Source organism: Syngnathoides biaculeatus, chromosome 4 (assembly GCF_019802595.1).
Source record: "Syngnathoides biaculeatus isolate LvHL_M chromosome 4, ASM1980259v1, whole genome shotgun sequence".
In the NCBI taxonomy this organism is placed as follows: Eukaryota; Metazoa; Chordata; class Actinopteri; order Syngnathiformes; family Syngnathidae; genus Syngnathoides; species Syngnathoides biaculeatus.
Window position 1 is genome coordinate 1,041,305 of NC_084643.1, and position 21,160 is coordinate 1,062,464.

The following is a 21,160-nucleotide window of genomic DNA, read 5'->3' on the forward strand; positions in this document are numbered from 1 at the left end:
ACAGACGCGCTCGGAAGTGAGGCTGACATGAGTGACAAGGGATCATGGGAAATGGACAGTTCAGAGTCAACAAGGCCCTTCAGTCGTCACAATGTGAGAGTGACGTCCGGGTGGCGAGCGATGTGACTTATGTGACGCTCTTCCAGCGCTGAAGGGAGGAAGTGTGGGCCGGCTCCATAAACGGGATGTTTGCTTTGGCGTCGCTCATCTCCGCAAGACTTAAGTAGCGAAAAAGATAACATTTTGTGTCACCTTCTTCCAGCCACCGTGCCCTGCGTATCACCCCCCCGGGCCGGCTACAGAAAATATGAGGATAAATGCGATTAATAATGAAATCATTACAATTGTCTTCCTGTCTGACATCTTGAAGAAATCATAAATCCCCACGAACCTGACGAGAAATAAAACACTTTTGTTTTGTTTTTTTTTCCTCTTGAGTCATGACGCAACTGTTCCCGCCGCTCCACAGTCTAAAAATGATGCAGTCCCATTCATAACATCCTCCATTTGCAAGGAAGTGGCCTACTAAAGCACAAATTAAAACAAACAAACACAAAAACGGCCCTCCTTTACTACAATTCTCCCCCATACACACACACACTTATTATTCCTTCAATCTTGGCAGGATATGAAAATAAAAATCCAGATGAATTTATTTCCTCTTTTTGAAGGTTGAGTGGCGTCTGAAGCTGACTGCACCGGACAACTATTACAAACCCTAATGCCATCTGTTGGAAAACATTTACCGTAATTTCCCGCCTATGAGCCGCCACTTTTCTCACACGCTTAACCTTGCGGTTGATGCGGCGATGCGGCTAATTTGCGCATTTTTCTTCTGACGGCCGCAAGGAGGCACTCGACCAGAAAAGGTAAGTGAGACTGGTGGAATATATTTGCCGAGGAAGTGATTTTTACTGGTCCGCCCCTGTTAGTGCTGCGCTAGCATATTACTGCCGTGTCTCTGTGATTTTTACCTATATGTTTTTTTTTAAATGTCCCTGTTAGCACGGCGGCGCTAGTGTTAGCATTAGCGCAGCGGCGCTAGCATTAGCGTTAGCGCAGCGGCGCTAGCATTAGCGTAGCGCTAACAGGGCCGGTTAAAAAAAAAAAAAACATACCGGTAAAAATCCCTCGTGTTTCAATATCTGGCCACAGCTGCGGCGTATGTATGTACCAAATGGTATTTTCTTTACAAATGTACTGGGTGAGGCGAGGTGCGCTCTGTTAGCCGGGAATTACGGTAGCACGTGGCTGTCTTCCACATTTTCGACTGCAAATAGTGCTGCTTGCTCATATATGAGACCAACAGAAATCTATTCCATGTTTTTAGTATAAGTTCAACCTCGACAGAGTGAAATTCAAGTTTGCATAGCTGCACATGAGCTTGTTGACAATGTTTGGGGTTGACTGCCCAGTACACGGCCCGGCGGTGTCTCACCGCAGGAGGTCGACACCAGCGGCGTCACGAACACACCTTTGCGCTTTCACAGCATTTCCCTCCGTAGCACGCGGCGATTAACGGGGTGTTGGCGACATTAAATGTGCCGTAATGGAGACAGCCGAGCCGTGGGTGCACCTTTAAAAGGGGGCTGGCTGCGAACACCCCCGCCTCGCCAGCCCGACTTGTTTCCTGCCACATCAATAAAAACACTGCCTTCAGCGCCACGCCTTCCAAGTCAGTTAATGGCCTGATTAAATCATCCAGCCTGGGTTTACTGGAACAAACTGGCCGACGCTCACTTCTCCCTTTCCACAAAAAACAAGAAACAAAAAAGAACTTTCTGGAAGAAAAGAAAGGCAACTTGTAAGCAAACTATTTTTTGCATGTCAACGCTTTCCTGCAATTATCTTCCTTGACTACCACATAAATGTTGGAGCAGAAAGGACTACTGATAAGAGTGTGAACCGAGCTTGTATTCAAGGTATAATGGAGCTTGCTAGCCAGCCATTTCCAGCAATACATTCTGTCGCTTTAAGCCGAGCAAAAGTGAACAACTATTTATTATGTTTGGCAACCGTGTTTATAACCTGCACCTTTTGGGGTTGGGGGCTGGGGGGGAGTGTCAACATGTGTTGCTGTGCTTCAAGTCCAGATAGTAAACTGTACGTGCAGCTCAGAAAAACAGTTCATTGACACAAATAAAACATTTGTGATTTAGTTTGCTTCTTTCTTTGCCCTCTTTGCCTTCTAAAATCTGAAGAACATTTCTGGAATGAAGACTTGTATGTGTCAAGCAGACCAGGAAAAGCTCCTCCACGCGTTTATCTCAAGTAGACTTGACTATTCGATTGGTCCTCTGACTGGACTCCCAAAGAAGAGGAGAAATGAGGAGGAGCTGCTAATGAGCCAAAATTTTCTTCAACTAAATCGCAACAAAACTGACATTTTTTTTTTTTGGCAATAGAGAAAAGAGAATTGGTGTTATTAAAAACCTGGACTCTCCAAAGACCAAGTCCGAAACCTTGGTGTTCTGATTGATTCCGACCTGACTTTCAACAATCATATCAAATCAATCAGAAAAACTGCCATCTACCATCTGAAGAACATATCGAGAGTGTAATCATGTCTGTGTCAAGCAGACCAGGAAAAAGCTCATCCATGCTTTTATCTCAAGTAGACTTGACTACTGTAATGGTCTTCTGACTGGACTCCCCCAAAAAAAAGAGTATCAAACAAATGCAGCTCATTCAGAACCCTGCAGCTCGCGTTCTGACCAAAACAAAGCGGTCAGAGCACATAACTCCAATCCTAAAGTCCTTGCACTGGCTTCCAGTCAGCTTGCGAGTAGATTTTAAAGTTCTGCTCCTGGTCTATAAATCCCTAAATGATTTAAGTCCTGAATACATGAAAGAAATTCTTACCGAATACAATCCCAGTCGAGCTCTGAGATCGACTGACTCAGGTCAAATAGCCACTTTTTGATCATATTAATTGCACTTTATGTGGTTTTAATTCCCTTTTTTTAAACATTTTGTTTGTCATTTTTATTTTTTTTTATCTATGTTTTATCTCTGTTTTCAAATGCCTTTAATCATGTAAACCACATTGAGTTACCTCGTGTTTGAAATGCGCTATACAAATAAATTTACTTTGCTTTGCTTTCAACTCGGGTTTCAAAAACCGGTTCAGGTGGTACCCTGCCCCTCGCCCAAAGTCAGCTAAGATCGGCGCCGGCCCACTTGCAACCCCCGCAAGCACTGAATTTGAAAGGGTCACACGTAAGGTGGGAGGGTCGCCTCGTAGTTCAACCGCCGATCTCGGCGCAACGGACAAGTTGTCCGCGGTCCATCTTGGAGTCGTCCGTCAGTACCTACGCCGACCGAATGACATTTCAGAGTGGATAAATGACGCGCGCTGTAGCCCGAGCGTGAACCTCGCGAGGTCTCTCGCTTTGACTTCGGGCGCAGCGTCGCTGGCGAAACCCGAAGCAGCCGCGATATGAAAGCGAGAGACGTACAGAATAATTCAAAACAGATAGAAGAGGAGAAAGTCCCATCTGGCGCGGGAACACGGCGTTTAAGTCAGTGCAGACGGTTCGAATACAGATGATTCTTCTTTGACTCAGCTTATTGTGAAAAACGAAAATACAAAAAAACATTCATCAGACGACTGACCATCTGTTTGGCCCAGTATGCACGCATTACCTTTTGTAGCACTCTATCATCTGCAAGAAAAAATGCTTTATAAACTGTCAGAAAAGGGTCACAATTTATACAAATGTATCAAACAGCAGTACGTAGACTGCTTTTGTTTAGTCTTGTAGTGAAGACATTCAACACTAAGACATGAAAAGTTATCCTCCCACTCCATGTTCATTACTGCATGTGTCACGCAACACAATTAGTCAACACTTTCATTGTTTTGTTTTGCTTTTTTTAGTTTGACTTTCTCCAACTCTGCCAATTTTCATTTTCCAGAACACTTTCAAGTCATGAAACAGTGAGCGGCTTTACTTTAGTTTTCCGTACGTTTTTTGGCTTATAAGATTATGGTCAACCTTGGACTACGATGTCCGCAGATGATATTGTGATCTGCAGTTGAAAGCCGGGAGCAGGTGGAGGAACAATTAGAAAGATGGAGGCACGCACTGGAAAAGAGAGGAATGAAGATTAGCCGAAGTAAAACAGAATGAAAGAAGCGGTTGGTGAAGAGTGAAACTCCAGGGAGACGAGATGGCGAGGGTGGATGACTTCAAATACTTGGACAATGGAGAGTGTGGTAAGGAAGTGAAGAAACGGGTCCGGAAGGTGTCTGGTGTTCTATGTGACAGAAGAGTCTCCGCTAGGATGAAGAGCAGAGTTAATAAAACAGTGATGAGGGCGGCCATGATTTACTGATTAGAGACGGTGGCACTGAAGAGACAACAGGAAGTGGAACTGAAGGTGGCAGAAATGAAGATGTTGAGGTTCTCGCTCGGAGCGAGCAGGTTGGATAGGATTAGAAATGAGCTCATTAGAGGGACAGCCAAAATTGGATGTTTTGAGACAAGGTTAGAGAGAGCAGACTTCAATGGTTTGGACATGTCCAGAAGTGAGAGAGGGAGTATATTGGTAGAAGGGTGCTGAGGATGGAGCTGCCTGGCAAAAGAGGGAGAGGAAGACCAAAAAAAGGGTTGATGGATGTGGTGAGGGCGGACATGAGGACAGTGGGTGTTAGAGAGGAAGATGCACCAGATAGGCTTAGGTGGAAAAAGATGACACGGTGTGGCGATCCCGAATCGGGACAAGCCGAAAGGAAAAGAAGAAGAATTCAACCTTTTGAGGTTCCAACGGACGTACATTATTTGACTGTTGCGGACTTGTGGAACCCAGCAAAAGATTATTAAATCAGCTTTATGGCTGACGTTCAAAAATAAGCAAAAGACCACAAAAATTTATTTAGTTATGTGAAAGTCTCCACAGACAACAAAAGTCGGACGCTTTTAGCGATATTGAGCACTCCCAGGCGTCGCACACGTGCGCATGTGCGCGATGTTTAGCCACATTGAGGACATTGTTCTCGAATAAACAATAAAGAAAGAGCTTCTCTGAGAAAAAGAGGGCCCGACCTCTGTAAACAGAACCGAAATAGTCGGCGTTCCCATTAGGCTAAACAGGAAATCCAGCCAATTAGCTGTTTATTCAGAAGTCGACTTCCAGGGTCAGGCCGAGAAGAGAGAGAGCATTTCCCGGACGGCCCTCGGGCGGGCGGTTGCGCGCAGGCAGGTGGCCCCGACGACATGCGCAAAGCCAAACGCGGCGAGAAACGTCCTCAAAAGATCTGCCTTGCGCCGAGTCGACTCTGCGACAGATTAGCAGACGGAGTGAATTCATCGAATTAGCCGACCGACACATGGCGGACGGACGCCGTGACTCAGTCCAGACGACCTCAGCGCCGTGTTTAGCGTCTTTCATTCACTTCAGTGTGGAAGCCCCGCACGCTAATTGAGTCGATGTCATCTACGAGGAGAGCGAGGCTCCGTGTCGGGCTCCAGAGTCTCGTTTAATGACTTCTTGTAATCCATTTACAAATAATGCGCATGAGATCAAAACACCGGATGACGACGAACAGCCTTGCTCGCGGACTCAAACCATCCATCAATACCGACAATACATTTTCTATGCTCTCCATTGCCAATACAAATGTGAGATTTATCCAGTTGGCTTAAATAGTTAAAACAGTTCCATCCATTTTCTTTCCCGCTTATCCTCACCAGGGTCGCGGGGAGTGCTGGAGCCTATCCCAGCTGTCAACGGGCAGGAGGCTGGGTACACCCTGAACTGGTTGCCAGCCAATCGCAGGGAACATAGAGACAAACAGACGCACTCACAATCACACCTAGGGGCAATTTAGAGTGTGCAATTAATGTTGCGTGTTTTGGGGATATGGGAGGAAACCGGAGAGCCCGGAGGCGGCGGCCTGCCAGATCGCAACCTGGGGCAGAAGCGTGTCCCGTCCAAACTACAACCAGAAGGTTTGAAAAAAGCCAAACACAAGTCCATCACCCGCCGGTTTGGTGACAGAATTCTCCATCTTTTGAGAATTTATAACACAAAGCATATACAGGAAATTCTCCATCCTGTCTTGCTATTTGTTTCGGGACATGAATGAGGTGCATTAGTGTCTAAAGTGCGTCCTCCAATAGGCCTGTGTGGCCCTTAAATATTTAGATGTGCTGCACTGGAGATTGCTCCAAGGTGCTCTGCAGCTGCACGGCTCAATAGCGAGAAAGCTGCTCGCGGATGCTTGATGCTGCATCAGAATTCATTTAGAGGAGAATCTGAATGCGAGGGCAGCACAGCGTGCTAGCGGTTAGCGTGTCCGCTTCACATTTGATAGGTTCTGCGTTGAAATCTTTGCTCCTGTGTGTGGTATGTATGTTTTCCCTGTGTCCAGAAGTGTGAATGTGAAAGTAAATTATTATACCGGAATTATCGGCCTAGAACCCGCAACTTTTTTCAAACGCTTTCAACCCTGCGGTTTATGCGGTGATGCGGCTAATTTGTGCATTTTTTTTCTAACGGCTGCAAGGGGGCACTCAAGCGGAAAGGGTAAGAATGAGACCGGTGGAATATATGTGCCGAGGAAGTGACTTTTACTGGCCTTGTTAGCGCTGCACTAGAATTAGCACTGTGCTAGCGTGTTGCTGCTGTGTTACTACCGTGTCTCAATGATATTTACCGGAAAAGGTAAGAATGAGACCGGTGGAATATACGTGCCGAGGAAGTGACTTTTTCCGGCTGCGACATGCGACTGTGTTACTTGCAGGTCTCAGTGATATTTACCGGTAAGTTTTATTTTAATTGGCCCTGTTAGCATTAGCGCAGTGCTAGTTTTAGCACCAGCATTAGCACTACTGTAAGCGCCGTGCTAGCGTTAAACTCTTTCTGCGTATCATCTTTGTAAATATCTCATGTTTCAATGTGGGTTTGAATGTGGGCACTTGCGTCTTTTACACAGCTGGTACCAAATTGTATTTCCTTTACAAATGTACTCGCAGAGGCTTGTAACCAGGTGCGGTCTGCAGGCCGGGAATTACAGTACATTGTGTTGTCACCTGGAAGCTGAAAAATTGTACCCTGTAGCGCCGGAGAAAAGGAGTCGGAGGCGGAGTGTCGGACACAGAAACAACTTGCTTTATTGTTCGACATCACCAAACTACTCGCATAACGGCGGGAACTCTGTTAACCTTTTCTCCGGAAGCGCAACAACAAAAACAGTCCGTGCGGAACCCGGCACCCCAACTCGAGGTCCCGCGGGTGAATTATGTAAACACCACACAAGCCCCCCCAGAATTCACCCATAGTCAAAATCCTTGTGCCGTGGAGGGATGATGACCCGACCCCGGCGAGTGTGCACTGTAGGGGCCGATGGGGGCGGGGCCGCACTGTCCATTGAGTCACGGGACAAGGGCTCAGGCGGGGTCAAGGGTACCCCGGCGGGCGCAGGGGCACAGGGCAAAGGGGGACGACCCCGGCGCGGGGGGAGCGCCAACCCCAAAGGCTGGGCAATGTCCAGGTGCGTGGGTTTGACCCTGTCCACGGAAACAGTCTCGGGTCTGCCGCCAATGTCCACGAGCAGGCTCTTATCCCCGTGCTCCAGGACCCTGAACGGCCCGTCGTATGGGGGGCGGAGAGGTCCACGGTGGGCGTCATGACGAACAAACACAAAATCCGCAGAGCGCAGGTGACGGGGCAGCCGGGCAGCTGGGGTGCCATGTTGCAACGTGGGAACCAGTGCAAACCCTTTTGCGGCCTCCAGCAGGGAGGACCGTTGCCTGGCTGCGGACCAGGGCGCTGTGGCGTCCGGGATGAATTCGCCGGGGACCCGCAGTGGCTGGCCGTAGACGAGTTCGGCGGATGAGGACAACAGGTCCTCCTTGGGGGCGCACCTGAGGCCGAGCATGACCCACGGGAGCTTATCCAACCAGTTGCCGTCCGTCAAGCCGGCACGCAGGGCTGCTTTCATGGAGCGGTGGAACCGCTCGCAAAGACCGTTCGCCTGGGGGTGATAGGCGGTAGTGCGGTGCAGCTTGACCCCCAAACTCTCAGCGACTGCGTTCCAGAGTTCAGAGGTAAACTGAGGGCCACGATCTGAAGAAAGGTCGCACGGTGTCCCGAAGCGTGCAACCCACGTGCCGATGAACGCCCGGGCCACGTCTGACGACGTTGTCGAGGAGAGGGGAACGGCTTCGGGCCAGCGGGTCGTCCTGTCCACCATGGTGAGCAAGTAGGTGAATCCGTGCAAGGGAGGAAGTGGACCTACCAAGTCAACGTTGACGTGGTCAAACCTCCTCTTGGGGACAGCAAAGGGCTCCAAGGGGGCTTTTGTGTGGCGATGCACCTTAGCCCGCTGACAGGCCACGCACGAGTCGACCCAGGCCTGCACATCTTTCTTGAGACCGCGCCACACGAACTTCTGGGCCACCAGCCTCACGGACGGTTTCCTTCCGGGGTGGGAGAGGTTGTGGACCGCCTCGAAAACAGCTCTTCGCCAGTTTGCAGGGACCAGCGGCCGAGGCTGGTCAGCCGAGAGGTCGCACAGCAACCTGACGCCCGAGTCACCAACCGCGACTTCCTCCAGGCGCAAACCCGTGTCAGAAGTCTTGAGGGCCTGCACCCCGTGGTCCGAGGCCTGGTCTGCGCTCATGCGGGAGTAGTCGAGACCCAGATGCACAGTGCCGACGATCGCCCTGGAGAGGCACTCCGCGACCACATTGGATTTGCCGGCGATGTGTTGGATGTCCGTAGTGTACTCAGAGATGAACGACAGTTGGCGTTGCTGGCGGGCGGACCACGGCTCGGCCACCTTGGACATGGCGAACGTGAGGGGTTTATGGTCCACATATGCCGTGAACTCACGGCCTTCCAATAGGGAGCGGAAGTGGCGGATCGCCAGCCAGAGGCCGAGGAGCTCTCTATCGAACGTGCTGTATTTGCGCTCCCTGGGGACCAGCTGACGGCTGAAAAAGGCAAGCGGTTGCCAGGCGCCGCCGACCCACTGTTCGAATACGGCTCCAACAGCGTAGTCCGATGCATCGGTAGTGAGAGCGACAGGGGCCCCGTGGGTCAGGTGGGCCAGCATAGCGGCACAACTCAGCGCGGCCTTCGTAGCCTCGAAGGCTTCCATCCTCTCGGCCGTCCATTCAACGTCCCGGTTGGGGGCCTTGTCTTTAAGAGCCTCATAGAGCGGGCGCATGATGTGGGCCGCCCGGCGGATGAACCGGTGGTAGAAAGTCACCATCCCCAGGAACTCCCGGAGGCCCCGAGCCGAGCGAGGTCGGGGAAAAGCGGAGACGGCCTCCACCTTTGCCGGAAGGGGGGCGGCGCCGTTCTTGTCTATGAGGTGCCCGAGGAACTGGATAGAGGGCACCCCGAAAACACACTTTGCCGGGTTGATGATCAGGCCATGCTGCTCAAGTCTTGCGAAGAGGTCGCGGAGGTGCATCAGATGTTCATCCTCCGAGGAGCTGGCGACGAGGATGTCATCCAAATAGACGAACACAAATGGCAAGTCCCTGAGCACAGAATCCATTAAACGCTGGAAAGATTGTGCCGCGTTTTTAAGACCAAACGGCATCCTCAGAAACTCGAACAGTCCAAACGGAGTGATTACAGCTGTCTTGGGAACGTCTGAGGGGTGCACGGGAACCTGGTGATACCCGCGCACCAGGTCGACCTTGGAGAACAAGATTTTGCCTGCCAGGTGGGCTGAGAAGTCCTGAATGTGTGGAACAGGGTAGCGGTCGGGCGTAGTGGCGTCGTTAAGGCGGCGGTAGTCACCACACGGTCGCCACCCACCACTCGGTTTAGGGACGATGTGTAGTGGCGAGGCCCACGGGCTATCCGAGCGGCGGACGATGCCCAGACGCTCCATGTTGGCAAACTCGGACTTAGCGACTGCTAGCTTCACGGGATCAAGCCGTCGGGCCCTCGCGTGGATCGGGGGGCCCTTGGTCTCAATGTGGTGCTCGACCCCATGTTTAGTCGTGGCAGAGGAGAAAGTGGGCCATGTCAAGGCAGGGAACTCACCAAGGAGGAGTTGGTACTTGGTGCCGTCCGATAGCGAACTGGAGAGACCTCATTGCGGACGCAGGCGACCGTGGAAAAAGTCAGTGCATCCACCAGACGGCCCCTCTTAACATCCACCAGCAGCCCGTGGGCACAAAAAAAATCAGCGCCGAGGAGAGGGAATGAGACATCCGCAGTGACAAAGTCCCATGTGAGCGCTGACTCCCGAAACACAAGTCCACAGTCCTCATGCCATAAGAGCGGATAGGGGAGCCATTAGCGGACAGTAGGGGTGGCCCATGAGTCCCGCCAGCGGCGTCCTCCGCAGTGGCCGTCAGGACGCTCCTCTGGGCGCCGGTGTCACAAAGGAATTTGCGCCCGGAAAGGTTGTCCTTGACGAACAGCAGCCGGCTCTTCGCGCCCACGCTCACGGCCGCTGCGAAGCGTGGGCTTTGGCGTTTCCCGACGCGTCGTAGTTGCAAGGGGCGCGGCACCTCTTCGCTTTCGCACCGAAACGGGCATGGAAGTAGCACAAGCCTGTGCCAGCACGGCCGTCGGTGCTGAAGGGGCCCCTGCTGGATGCCACCCCCGCGCCCGAAGGTGAGTAACTGCGCGTCGCGGCCAGCGTCTCAGGGGAGAAGCGCTGGGTTGCCAGGAAGAAACGGTCGGCCTCCTCGGCCAGGGCCCGGGGCTCAGTGATAGTACTGTTCGCGAGCGCCGTCTGAACATGCGGTGGCATTTGCCTGAGAAACAGTTCCATAAAAATGAAATTGGGCTCTTCCGTGCCCAGCAGGTTTAGCATCATTTCCATGAGTTCGGAAGGTTTGCTGTCCCCCAGTCCATTAATAGCCAACAGACGTCGGGCACGTTCCGGCCGTGAAAGTTCAAAAACCTTGAGAAGGTGAGCCTTGATCCCAGCATACTTATCTCGGGCCGGGGGAGAGGTGATGAAGTTCACTGCTCTGGCCGCCGTTGAGCTCCCGAGTGCTGAGACAACGTGGTAGTAACGCGTGGAATCATCTGAGATCCCGCGGAGGGCGAACTGAGCCTCAGTCTGTGCGAACCACGCTGCCGCGGACGTCTCCCAAAACTCCGGCAATTTGAGGATGGCGGTTGCCATGTTCGTTTCAGTCTCGAAAACGCCGGGACTGACGTCGGGGTCACCAGTGTAGCGCCGGAGAAAAGGAGTCGGAGGCGGAGTGTCGGACACAGAAACAACTTGCTTTATTGTTCAACATCACCAAACTACTCGCATAACGGCGGGAACTCTGTTAACCTTTTCTCCGGAAGCGCAACAACAAAAACAGTCCGTGCGGAACCCCGCACCTCAACTCGAGGTCCCGCGGGTGAATTATGTAAACACCACAACCCAGCATATTTTGAAAGTAGTACACAAAAAAATAAGCAAGATGTCTGCTTTCAAATCCAGGGAGTAAAAGGTCATAAAGTAAACTACAGAATCCTTAAAAATATAGTTGAGTACACACACAAAGTGTTTGTACATTGTTCCAAGTACAGCGTCAGCACTAGCGTTAGCACGGCGCTAGCGTTAGCACTAGCATCGACCTAATGATGAACTCTTTCTGTGTACAGTCTTTCTTTGTAAATATCTCGTGTTTCGATGCGGGTTTCAAATACAGAATCCTTAAAATATATAGTTGAGTGCACTAATGAAGCGTTTGTACGTTCCTAGTGCAGCATTAGCACTAGCGCCGTCATAGCGTTAAACTCTTTCTGTGTACCGTCTTTCTTTCTTTCTTTGTAAACGTCTCGTGTTTCGATGCGAGTTTCAATGTGGCCACTTGCGTCTTTTACACAGCTGGTACCAAATGGTATTTCCTTTACAAATGTACTCGGTGAGGCTCGTAACCAGGTGCGCTCTGTAGGCCGGGAATTACGGTATGTTCGTATGTGCCGAGTGATAGAAGTCAACCAGCAACCTCCACGAGCTTTCAGACAATGGAAGGATGGAATTCCGACCTAAAAATGAGACCTGGTGATAAAGTGTGAAGATGATGATGATTCGCCGCCTGTAGTTCGAGACTTACTTGCGCAAGGACAAAGCGGCGCAGCATCAATCCAATAAAGTGCGTCCAAACAAAGCAGCGGGCCACTGTGTAAACAGCATTTCACTCCAGATTTGGTGTTTACAATGGCGGTCCACACGTGAGGCGAAAGAGCAAAAACCCTTGAAAGAGCAGTAAAAGCAGCCCGAATTTCGGAGACCGATGGGAGCCAGCTCGTGAGAGCGATTTTCCATGACAGGCTCCCGGCTGGATTACAGTTGTTTTAATTAGCATAGCGACTCCATGATGCACGCAGCGCCCGCGTCCCACCGGTGCTTCGGTTCTTGTAAATACTGTACGAGAAGTTTCCAGAGAGGTGATTCTGGCCTGGTGAGAAGCGATACAGGCCCCGCGTCGCGTGACAACTTTGATTTGTGTACGTTAGGGCCCGGAACATTCTGCGAAGCGCCGTTTTTACTGCTTTTCGACCCCACCCCGCCCACCCTCGTTCTATTTAAAGTGTGCCGCACATCAAAAAGATCCTTTGCCTTATAAACAGATATACAGTACATCACACACTTTGCGCTCAGAGTCATGAGGACAGACGTGGAGGGTCAACAGTGTCGGGGCTGCCAAAGCAAAGACGGATTCAAACGCTCAGTGTTGGTTGGACAGGAAAAATCATTACTGAAATACATTTTTGCTGGAGTCAGACATCAAAGCGTGGAGTTGTGTTAAGAAGTGCAGGCGAACCTCGGGGGTTAAACGCGAAGCATTTTGGGCCTCTCGTGTGATAGGATTTTGCAATTTTTCATTTGGCGTGGGGGGGGGGGCAACCTTGATAAATGTAAAGGATTTATTTTGGGTAACACGTTTACAGTTTTTTTGCGGAATAGGAGAGAAGAAACCCGTGAAAAGGTAAAATATGAGCGAGGCGAGCGATTGCCCTCCGGGCTTCCGCCACACAACAATATCACGTCTGTGATGCAATCATCAGAATATCGGATGCGTCATAGATTTTTTTTTTTTCCCCACTTGTAATTTGTCTTTGCTGTTGTAAGTCCAGATGCGACTGAAGGATGAGAAGCAATCAGCGGCAGCTTAATTTAGATGTTTAATTTTCTATGTTTTTTTTGGGGGGGGGTGATTATAGTTTTAGCCAAGTAGATTATCATTTTGAGAAACTGACCGTGATTAAAGTAAAAAAAAAAAATTAATCAAAACAAAACGCGGTACTGTATGGGAATATGACAGTTGCGTGTTAGTGCCAAAGTAGCACTAACACATGTCTGCGCCTTGCGTGGCGTGAATCTCAAAACAAATCATATTTTTTTTTATCACCAACGATGATGATATGTACCATGATTGTTTCCAGACTTGAAAAAAAATGGTGGGGATCTCTCAGACTGGGAGGTGGCTGTGTCATTTTTGTCACAAGAAGTACTTCTGAAGAGGCCTCCGGACTGCGCCCGGGTACGTCCAAATGACTCCGCTTGTCAAAATCCAACCCCCGGGGCCCGTGGTCCCGGTATCCCCCTTCGACCCCGAGCTCGTCTTCCGAGAGTCACTTTACTCAATGCAAAAGAGAGAGACTAAACTGCCCTTGAGCACGACAGGCACTTTAGCGGCGAATGCACGTCAAGGTTTGAATGTCCTCATTGTCTGCGGAGCCACCGGCGGGCTCGCGGCGACCGCCAGAGAACGCCGGCTGACGACAAGAGCCGTTCAATGCTTGTCATGGAAAGGGGCATCCGTGTAATTGCGCGCATAATATTTTCGGTCTTTTTATGGACGGCGATGGAGTGCGTCAGTCCCCCGAGAGACCACAATGAGGAGTGGAAGAGATTACTTACTAACTTCAAAACCGAACCAAATAGAGCACAGTGGAGGACAAAAAAAAGGCTCAAACAAGGTTGAGCTGCTAGAAATGTACATTTCCCTAAATGTCGGGGTTTGGGGATCATATTTTGGGTTGTTGTTTTGTCGGATTCCGCAAAGAAACTGCTCAGGAACCCATTCAGCTTTCCGGAGGATCTGAGGCCGAAAGGGTATTTGTCGCGGGGAATAAAATCATCATCTGGATTTGCGCCAAAGGATCTGCCAGCACATGGAAAAGATCCATGGAATTTAGGTTACTGGGAGTGAACACACGCCTGCCTTTGGTGCGGGCAGCGTGGGATCGATTCCCGCTCAGTGACGGTGTCGATATCTGCCCTGCGACTGACTGGTGACCAGTTCAGGGCGTAGTCCGCCTTTCGCCCGAAGTTAGCTGGGAAAGCTCCAGCTTTCCCGAAACCATCGTGAGGATAAGTGGCTTGGATAATGACATGATGTGACAATTTAGGTACTGTACATTATCAAACCATCCAATAAATGACAATCATTACTTCGCAATTGACTTTTTATTCACTTCTATAACCGATTAGCCAATACTCATTCAAGACGACGTTCGTACAACCGAGAATCCTGCTTGGCTGCAAATGGATGACAGCCGAGCGATTGAATTTTGAAAACTGAAAGTCAAGATGAAAGATGAAAGCCAAGCGATTGACTTGTATTCACTTTTTCTGACTTCTTCTTTTCCTTTCGGCTTGTCCCGATTCGGGATCGCCACACCGTGTCATCTTTTTCCACCTCAGCCTATCTGGTGCATCTTCTTCTCTAACACCCACTGTCCTCATGTCCTCCCTCACCACATCCATCAACCTTTTCTTTGGTCTTCCTCTCGCTCTTTTGCCCGGCAGCTCCATCCTCAGCACCCTTCTACCAAGATACTCACTCTCTCGCCTCTGAACATGTCCAAACCATTTAAGTCTGCTCTCTCTAACCTTGTCTCCAAAACATCCAACTTTGGCTGTCCCTCTAATGAGCTCATTTCACTCCGAGCGAGAACCTCAACATCTTCATTTCTGCCACCTCCAGTTCTGCTTGCCGTTGTCTCTTCGGAGCCACCGTCTCTAATCCGTACATCATGGCCGGCCTCACCGCTGTTTTATAGACTTTGCCGTTCATCCCGGCGGAGACTCTTCTGTCACATAGAGCACCAGACACCTTCCTGCAACTGTTCCACTCCGCTTGGACCCATTTCTTCACTTCTTCACCACACTCATCATTGCTCTGTATCGTTGACCCCGAGTATTTGAAGTCATCCACCCTCGCCATCTCTTCTCTCGGGAGCCTCACCCTTCCCCCTCCGCCCCCCTCATTCACGCACATATATTCTGTTTTTCTTCATTCCTCTCCTTTCCAGCACATGCCTCCATCTTCCTGATTGTTCTGTTCACTTTTCTGACCATAACAACAAACCATCCATCCATTTTCTGGCCACTAACTCGTAACTAGTGTAACCTTGAGGCTTGCTAAAGGGCACGCGCGGCCGCATTCGACGGCGCATTGTCCCGTGCTTAGCGGCGCCAGCTATAGGCGGCGAGGCCGTGCGGTTTGCGGCCTGCGCATTTAGATTCATGTCAGGCCTATCAGATGTCCAAATATGGAAAGCGCTCAATTTGAACTTGGAGAGTGCTTCGGGAGTGTTTGTGCGCGAGCGGCCCGATCGCTACTGGTCTAAAATTAAAATCAGGGGTTTTAGAAACGTCTCTAATTAAGGTGCTGAGGACCGGGCGGCTATTTTGAGAGCTGCGGCCGCGCACGCCCTTTTCCACATGTGTGTGTTGGGGCACACCGACGGGTAAATCCACAAACACACAAAGACGCAAAACGCACACAGGGGAAGAGGAGGTTTTCTACTTGGTGTGAGTCGTTCTTTGTGAGCACAAGTTGCCAAAGATGGCCGGCCAGCAGTGAGCGCGATTGCCCAAACAAACACTGTAGCTGCAATGAATATTAAGAGTTGAAATTCCACCGCGTGCTAAAAAGTCAGAGGCAAACCAACGCGGAATGTTTATGGCCGCCTCGCACGAACGGAACCGTCATCTTCGCCTCAGCCTAAAGTGTTTTTTTTTTACACCTCTAATGAGGCAATTTGGTGAATTTTAGCCTCTTGAATCCGCGAGTGGAATGCGGCGGTTGTGCGCTGGCGCATTGTCTCATTGTTTTGGTCTCATAACCAGCCTCTGTTTTCTGCTCCCGAGCAAAGGCCGCCGCTGGGAAATTTACCGCGCACAAAGGAGCGGAACAATCCATCCTACTTTCCCTCCGAGGCGTTTGTGACCGGGCCTGCGCCTATGGTATTGTTTTGCGGAATCTGTGATGGGCACAATTAGTCAGCAAACACCAATATTGTCTCTGACATATTTATATGCAATATTCTTAACAAGGCACTCAATCAAATATGGTGTACACCAAAAAAAGTTTTTATGTTGATTTCATTTGTTTGTCACAAAAAAACATGCAAACTCCCGCGACCCTCGTGAGGATAAGCGGCTAAGAAAATAGATGGATGAATATATCGTGCTAAAAAATTTATCATTACAGGCCCAGTTGGATGCTGACTCCCACTTAACACAAGCCTGAATGTGACTGGTCAATTCTAAACAGCGATGGTACAGCCTCTAGTTATAAGAGGGTGTGCACACTATTTCAACCACATCTGTTTTTTTTTGGTTTTTTTTTACTTCCACTCTGGAGAAATTCATTTTTTTCTTTACATTTATCTAATTTAGTTGTCTAGTTTATGTCATTTATGGTGTACAAAAAAAAGTTTTTATCTTGATTTCATTTGTTTGTCGCAAAAAAACTGTCAAACTCCCGCGATCCTTGTGGGGATAAGCGGCTAAGAAAATGGATGGATGAATATACCGTTTTAAAAAATGTATCATTACAGGCCCAGTTGGATGCCGACTCCCACTTAGCATGAGTTTGAATGTGACTGGTCAATTCTAAACAGCGATGGTACAGCCCCCTGGTTATAAGAGGGTGTGCACACTGTTGCAACCACTTTTTTTTTTTTTTACTTCCACTCTGGAACATTTATGCAATTTAGTTGTCTAGTTTATGTCATCAATGGTGTCCCCCCCAAAAAAGTTTTTATCTTTATTTCATTTGTTTGTCACAAAAAAGTGGCAAACTACCGCGACCCTCGTGAGGATAAGCGGCAACTAAAATGGATGGATGAATATATCGTCCCAAAAAATGGATTATTACAGGCCCAGTTGGATATCGACTCCCACTTAGCACGAGTTTCAATGTGACTGGTAAATTCTACACAGCAATGGTACAGCTCCTAGTTATAAGAAGGTGTGCACACTATTGCAACCACATCTGTTTTTTTTTCGTTTTTTAATTTTTGTTTTTACTTCCACTCTAAAGAAATTCATTTCTGTCTTTACATTTATGCCATTTAGTTGTCTAGTTTATGTCATCAATGGTGCACAAAAAAAAAATCTTGATTTCATTTGCTTGTCACAAAAAAACTGGCAAACTCCCGCGACCCTTGTGAGGATAAGAGGCTAGGAAAAATGTCCCCGGCCACTTTTAACATTACTCTCGTGTTTTTTGTCAGCGGGAGGACGTCGTAAGCAAGACGCGCATGCACGGGAACGTTCAAGCCGTACAACGCAAGCATCTTGACCGCCATGCTGCCGAAAGAGGAAATGGCGCGAGGTGCTCATTTTCATCGAGTTCTCATAACTCTGAAAATGAAAAATGAGAGAGGCCGGGGGGGGGGGGGTGGGGGAGAAGGAAAAAGAGACCGGAGATTGCGATGTTGATTTTCGTGCAATCAGAGCCTTCCAAAAAAAAAAAAAAGAAATGTAGCTATTTATGATGAAGGAGGCACTTCAACAATGTATGTTTTTCTTTTTTTTTCCCAGCATCCCTTCATTTAATTTTGATGATATTTATTTTTCCTCGGCCTCTTTGTAACTCTGCTGTTGTAATTAACGAGCTCGTTGGCTTCACCACGCGCAAAATGCGGCTCCGCTCGTTGGAAAGGCAAAAAAAAAAAAAAAGGTGATCTCACCGCACATTAAAATCCTCCACAATGGCTCTTTGTTACTTTCGGAAAAATAAATCATTTGTATGTTCAACAGATTTTTTTCTTCTCCAAATCTGGAACGTTCTACGCTGCGGCGTCAGAGGACTTTTTCGATACTTTTGCTTCTCTTTAAACTAAACAGGTTGGAACCTGAATGGAACGGTCCTTAAATGGTTCAAGTTCTACCTGGAGGAAAGGAGCGAAGTGGTCAATCTCAACAAATGGCAATGACATCTGGCGTCCCTCAAGGGTCAATTCGTGAACCCCTTCTGTTCAGCCTGTCCATGCTACCCGCGGGTCAAATTTTACATAAACTTTAGTTTTGACTATCATAGCTTCTATGCAGATGACACACAGTTATAAGAAGCAGTCTTCAGATGATTATAGTCCAACTGTGTGTGTGCAACTGTCTAACGCAGATAAATAACTAGATGAACCAAAATTTCATTCAACTCAACCGCAAAAAAACCCGAGGTAATCGTTTTTGGCGATGAATTGAAAAAGGATTGCTGTTTGTAAATACCTGGACTCCATCCATCCAAAGCACGCACAGTGTTGCATACACAGTATTTTCCCCAGCTGGACCGCCACAACTGGGAGCGTTATTTTTTTTTTAAATTCAAGTGACAAGTACAATTTCAAGCTAACAGTTCAGAATTGAAGCAAAAGAAATGTAATGCTAAAAAAATGTTTTTGTTTTGAGAAAGACGTTAATGTGACACAGCAACACACGCGAAACCGGTTCTCGCTAAACTGTGTTGGTGCAAAACAATACAGTACACTCAAAGTGTATATCCTCCAATCATTTTTTTTGCCGCTTATCCTCACGAGAGTCGCGGGGAGTCTTTCAGCGGGCAGGAGGCGGGGTACACCCTGAACCAGTTGCCAGCCAATCGCAGGGCACCTGTAGACAAACGGCCGCACTCAGAATCACACCAAGGGGCAATTTAGAGTGTCCAATTAATGTTGCGTGTATTTTTTGGATGTGGGAGGAAACCGGAGTGCCCGGAGAAAACCCCATGCAGGCAAGGGGAGAACATGCAAACTCCACAGAGGCGGGGCCGCGATCCAACCTGGGTCCTCAAAACTGTGAGGCCAACGCTTTTACTAGCTGATCCACCGTGCTGCCATACCCGGACTCACTATCTTTAAAAACAACGGCCGAGTCCAAAACCTTGAGATTCCGACCTGACCTTCAAATCGGTTCCTAAAACTGCCTGTTACCTAGCAGACCACGAGAAGCTCATCTACGCTTTCATCTTGAGTAGACTTGACTATTGTAACGGTCTTCTGACTGGGCTCCCCAGAAAAGAGCATTAAACAGCTGCAGTTCTTTCAGAATTGCAGCTCGAGTTCTGACCTGAACAAAAAGGTCAGAGCACATAACTCCAATCCTAAAATCTTTAGAGTGGCTCCCAAACAGTTTTAGAACAGATTTGAAAGTTCTGCTACTGGTCTATAAATCACTAAATGATTTAAGTCCTGAATACATGAAAAAAAAAAGCTTACGGATCGACTGACTCAGGTCCAATAGTGGAGCGCAGAGTCCATAGCAAACATGGTGAAGCAGCATTTAGCTATTCCCAACCGAGGTGACATCAACCCCAAGTGTGAATGTTTTTCAAATCCATTTTTCAGTGATGTTTCTCGGATAAAACCTGTGCTTTTTGTTTTCAAATGTTTAAATTTTTGGTATTTGAATGCTTTTAATCATGTCAAATGCGTCCAAATGAATTTGCTTTGCTTATGCTCAAAACCAAGCCAATAAATGCAGTTGTATTGGCAAAGATGTATTATTCATAACTGATTTGTTGTTGGACGTGATGTTTACGCGAGCGAACGGGATTGTGTTGAAACTAATTGTCGAAAGGAAGCGCGCAGACGTATGTTATTGTAGCACGGCAGATGAATGCGCCATTGTCACAAATATCACACGCGCACATCCACAATATAGCCGCAGGCATTCCCAATATAGACGGCACCATTCTCTCCGTGCGTCCGCGTGCGTGTGTTTGCAGAGCCAGAACGGGAAATTCGGGGGCCGCCGTGGTCGAGCGGGAGGAGGGGGAAGTTAGCACTGGCAAAGGAAACGTCAAAGTCAGCCATATTTGGAGGGAGATAAGAAGAGTCTGGAGTCTGAAACAACAGCGGGGGCCGCTCGAGACGACTACAACGCATCTTTGTGTCCTCGCCGAGGCCGGGAAACATCGCGGGCCGTTGAAATCGTCGTGAACGACGAGGTGATAAGTGAATTCGCGGCGGATGCGGGGCTCGACGCAATAGGTGTGCGTCTGTTTCGGGGGGGCCGCAGGGGTCTCGTGACCTTGACCTACGAGGACACTCTAAAATCTCACCCTTGTGTGGCACTGGCAGGTGCTCCGATGGGCTGTAAGCTCAGAGTATCCGATGTCGGGCTTTTGTTTGCTTTTTTGATTTATTGCTGACCGCTGCCCCAGCTCACATGTGCGGAGGAGCTAAACCCCCCACCCCCACCCCCCCCCCCGCCCCGTCTCAACACCCCCACCCCTCCAAATAAATAAACTGCAGCGCTGCAGGAATGCCTCAGCCCGCCGCTCCTCCCGCAATCGGGATCCTCCCCGCCGATAAGATGGCCGCTCGGGAGCGGCGTCCGCGTCCTCCCGTCCGGGCAGGCGGTCGCCCTCTACGATGGAACCGCGGGCACTTTTAAGGCGGCGCCGACGACGGGCATCGCGGGAAGAAAACCGTAGTCGGAGCGCTCGGCTTGACGTCGACGGAGACGATCAAACATTCTGTCAGGGGCGGCTTTGAGTGAACAGAAGCCAACACATGTAAGCAATAACGTGCAGGTGCTCGCTCGCTCGGTCGGATGCACGCGGCGCAAAATCCTACGAGGGCAACGTCCAAGGCCGTGAAATATGTTCTGCTCGAGTCGTACAAAAATTCTGATTGCAAAACGCTCTTATGCCTTTCTTCATGCTAGACATCACGGTATCTCATGTGTTTTGCTTTTTCTTTGACGACTTTTTTTTTTTTTTTATGCCACGTCCAAAAATAATAAAGGAAGAAAAGAAGGTCAGCTGCGTTTAGTATCAGCGTGAACAGATTCATCCATCTTCTACTGCTTCTCTGGGTTGGGTCGCGGGGGAAGGAGCTTCAACGGGGATACCCAGACTTCCCTTTCCCCAGCCACTTCTTCCAGCTCTTCCGGAGGGATCCGTAGGCTTTCCCAGACATAGTCTCTCCAGCG

General features: G+C 49.1%; 1 protein-coding gene across 7 annotated transcripts in view; it reads right to left on the reverse strand.

The window, feature by feature from the left end:
• The window catches only part of adgra2 (adhesion G protein-coupled receptor A2), a 66,421-nt gene that overhangs the window by 26,641 nt on the left and 18,620 nt on the right, over positions 1-21,160 (reverse strand). The gene's annotated exons all lie outside the window — the stretch shown is intronic.